The 4,149-nt window shown below is 38.6% G+C and overlaps 1 pseudogene; it reads right to left on the bottom strand.

Annotated features, from left to right (window-relative positions):
* LOC101569987 overlaps nt 1–3,213 on the bottom strand; it is a 4,815-nt pseudogene extending 1,602 nt beyond the window's left edge.
* Nucleotides 3,214–4,149: the final 936 nt, after the last annotated feature.

Genomic DNA, 4,149 nt, shown 5'->3' on the forward strand with positions numbered 1-4,149 from the left:
AAATGGACCTTCATTTGTAGCCCCCTTTTTTCTTTACTTTTGTCAGAGATGAGTATTCCATTGCCAATGATATGTTGTAGGTACATGAATTCAGTCAAGTAATCTAATATAGTCCAGTAGTCTATAATAGTAGTGGGTTATCCACATGACTGGAAATGTCAGAAGTTGTTGACTTTAGCCAACATTTTGACCCTAGCCTTTCAAGGTCAAGATTCAGGACATAGGTGAACCTATACTATAACATCATGTAACTCAGTTGTTTCCCAAATTTTCTGATCAAAAACATTATGGGGCCACAGAGTAATGTGATTGATGATGAAGAATGTGCCTAAGGAGAGTCACATGGGAGAGAAAACATTCTCTCAGGCTTTCACAGAGAGCAAATTGGTCAAGCAATGGTCATGACTCATCCACATGGCTGACACTGAGAAAGGATCTGCAAACTGTAGCACAGGGTTACAGGATAAATCCTGAGGGTACTTGACTGACTTTATTAGATACAAAAGTTACATTTCTTGTTATATAGGTCTTGCTTTATCTTGCTCATAACCATCCAGCAGAAAAGTATAAAAACAAAATATATAAGGCAAAGCATATTAATATGCTGAGCTATGAAAGGCTTAAGTCAACTTCTGTGAATAATCCACTACTGTTGTGGACTGCTGGACTGTGTTGTATTGTTTTGCTGAATTCACATACCTATAGTATTTAGATACCAATGGAATACTCATCTCTGACAGGACTAAACAAAAAAAGGAGATATAAAAGAAGACCTGTTTTGTATGTGTATATGCAGATTAGTTAAGATAGATATTCAGCTACTTTCTCTTAATTCAATGAGAAGATTTGTAGTAATAGTGTTTGGACAGGATATCCTGTCTGCATCTTGTACTATGGATAACCACTAAGGAGACTTGAGCCTTTTAAAGCTCAGCATATTAGTATGGCTTTACTTTTTATACCTTGTGTTTATACTTTTCTGCTGAATGGATAAGACCAGGATAAAACAAGACATACACAATAAAAATGGAACTTTTGTGTCTGACAAAATCAGTCAAATTCCCTCAGGATTTACCATGAAACCCTGTACAGCAGTTTGTAGATCTTTTGTCAGTGTCAGCCATATGGATGAGTCACGGCCATTGCTTGACCAATTTGCTCTCTGTGAAAGCCTGAGAGAATGTTTTCTCTCCTGGTGAGTCTCCTTAGGCACACTCTCCATCATCAATCCCTTTCTTCTGTGGCGCTATAATCTCCTTGATCAGAAAATTTGGGACATCACTGAGTTACAGGATGTTACAGTACAGATTTTCTTATGCCCTCAGTCCTCACTGACCTTGAAAGGCTAGGGCCAAAATGTTACTTGTCCTTGTAGCCTTTTTCTTTTTCATTCTAATTTTTGGTCTGAAAACTTCAATTAACTCTCCAGAAGAGGAGCTTAATGATATTATTACCCTATAACATAGGCAGTTGAGCTTAACATCACTATCTGTCTGAATATCAAACATCTAGACATGGAGTGGAACAGGCATTTTCCATCAAATATTGGTGTGTTAAACTTTAAATCCCTACAGAATGTGAAGAAAAAAGAGAAAAAAGAAATAAAATTCTTTTAAAAATTGGAATAAACAATTACACATCTTTACACAAAAATTTAGAAATCTAACCATATACAGCATAGTAGCAGGACAGTCTTTTTTAAAATATCCCCGAAGCATCATTTATTTACCCATTTGAATTTGAAAACAATTATTTTAGCAGTCTGGGATTTCATAATCACCCATATTGATTGACATGGGCTGACACACATATGCTGTCAGGATACACAAGGACAATAGCCAAAGAGCTACCAAAAAGAAAATTATGATTCGTAAACAATTTCAACTGCCCCCCCCGAAAAGTACATATCAAAACTTTAGGTTCATTGCATTGAAAAGATCTGTGCACATCATAATTTAAAGAGGCAAAACAAGGTGCTACTGAAAGCTCACATTAAACAGTTTATTATAAAGCTGATGGAAATGAACATGTTGTCTCTGTGAATCAGCTTCTCTTAAGTTTTCCATTAGTTGATGATTGGAGGGTTGAATTCATTTTTGCATGCACAAGATTGTACTGCTTAACAAACAAAACACTATCAGCTTGGTTTAAATACCAACCATTGCTTATATGGCTAATTCTTTCTAGACTCCTCAGTTACTTTCATCTGAATTTGCCACAGATCAACAGGGATAGCAAGATGCCTCATTTAAAACACATTTCTCTGCACAGTTCACAAAGGGAGTGCCTATGTTCTCAAAGTTAACCACCAGTCCAGCAATGCCCATAAATGTTTATTTGACACTGCTTTCCAAGGGATGGGAGAGCAGAGCTGAGTAGCTGTGCTGCCAATACAGATGGGTTTAGCACTAGATATTTAGTAATTGTGGCAAGGGAGAATTGGTGATGATGGGGAGGGTAGGTGAAGGAAAGACCAGGGATTCAAAAGATCTTCAGTTGCCTTCTCCTGCTGGTCACTTGTCCAGAGGGTAAGGTTGTCTCACAGCAACTGCATGATGAGTGTGGAGTCCTTATAGGAATCTTCATTGAATGTGTCCAGTTCAGCAATAGCATCATAAAGAATTGTTTGGCTAACAGGCAAGCCTGCTCAGGTGCATTTTGGATCTCATAGTAGAACAAAGAGAAGTTGAGGGCCAGGCCCAGACGGAGGGCATGTGTTGGCTGCATGTGCTCTTTGCTGATTTCAAAAGTTTCCTTGTAGGCTGCCTCAGAAGCTTCAACCACACTGTTTTTCTTCTCTCCAGAAGCTACTTCTGCCAAGTAGTGGTAGCAATCACCTTTCATTTTCAGGTAAAACACCTTGCTGTCATGCAGGAAGTCATTACAACTCTTGATGAGGAGCTTGTCGAGCAGAGCCAGGACATCCCTGCAAACTGTCTCCAGCTCCTTCTCAATCCTCCGGTAAGCTTTAAGTTTCTCCAATTTCTTTTAATTTCCATCGGCCATGGTTTTCTGCTCAATACTGCTAATGACCTTCTAGGAAGATTGCCTAGCACCAACCATATTCTTGTAGGCCATAGAGAGATTTCGATCTTCATTGGAAAGAGGTTCATTCAGCTCTGTCACCACCTTCATGGCTGAGGTCATGTCTTCACAGTGCTCCACCTGCTTGGGCAGCCACGCCCCCTGCAGCAGCTGTTCCCTGTCCCCCATGTTGCTCACGGCTTGACCTCACCTAGCACCCCACACAATTTGCTCGCTCACTTGCTCGCTCGCTTGCTTGCCTGCTCCTCCACTCCTGGGTTGCTGCAGCCAGGACAGTCTTATGACATTTTTGTTTCTTGTCTCTTGTTTTCATTCATTACCCTTTTTTTTTTTAAAAGAAACATTTACTTGAGAGACAGTATAGCAGTAATTGATATGACATGACAAGCAGTACTTATTTATTTATTATTTTTTCCCATAATTTTATTTTTTTATTTTTTAAATTTTTTCCCATAATTTTATTGAGAAACAAATAGCAATGAGACAGTTTCAAACCAAATTGGTAGGACAGTTTCAATAATTAACGCTTTGCATACATTCTTCCTAGTTAATTGCTGTACAAGATGCAGACATGATATCCTATTTACAAACACCATTAGAACAAATCCCTCTATTCATTAAGAGAATATAACTATATATCTATCCTAACCATTTTGGATACACAGATACAAAATGGACATTCATCTGTATCCCTTTTTTTTTGTTAAGTTCCATTATTTGAATATTATAGGTGTGTAAACTCAGCAAAATATTCTAAAAGAGTCCAGTAGTCCATAATAGCATTGGGTATTCCACTTCACTTGCAATGTCAGAAATTGTTGACCTGAGTCCCCTACAGCTCAACATAACAGCATGGCTTTACCTCTTATACTTCGTTTTTATACTTTTCTGCTGGATGGTTAAGACCAAGGTAAAGCAGGACCTATGCAACAAGGTCTGATAACCTTTGGGTCTGATAAGGTAAGTGAAATCCCCTCAGGATTTATCCTGAGATCCTGTACCTCAGATTGTAGAACCTTTGTCAGTCAACCATGTGGATGAGTCACGGCCATTGCTTGGCCAATGTGCTCTCTGTGAAAACCTGAGAGAATGCTTTCTCTCCAT

This window comes from Octodon degus, unplaced genomic scaffold (assembly GCF_000260255.1).
Source record: "Octodon degus isolate 3935 unplaced genomic scaffold, OctDeg1.0 scaffold00268, whole genome shotgun sequence".
Taxonomy (NCBI): Eukaryota; Metazoa; Chordata; class Mammalia; order Rodentia; family Octodontidae; genus Octodon; species Octodon degus.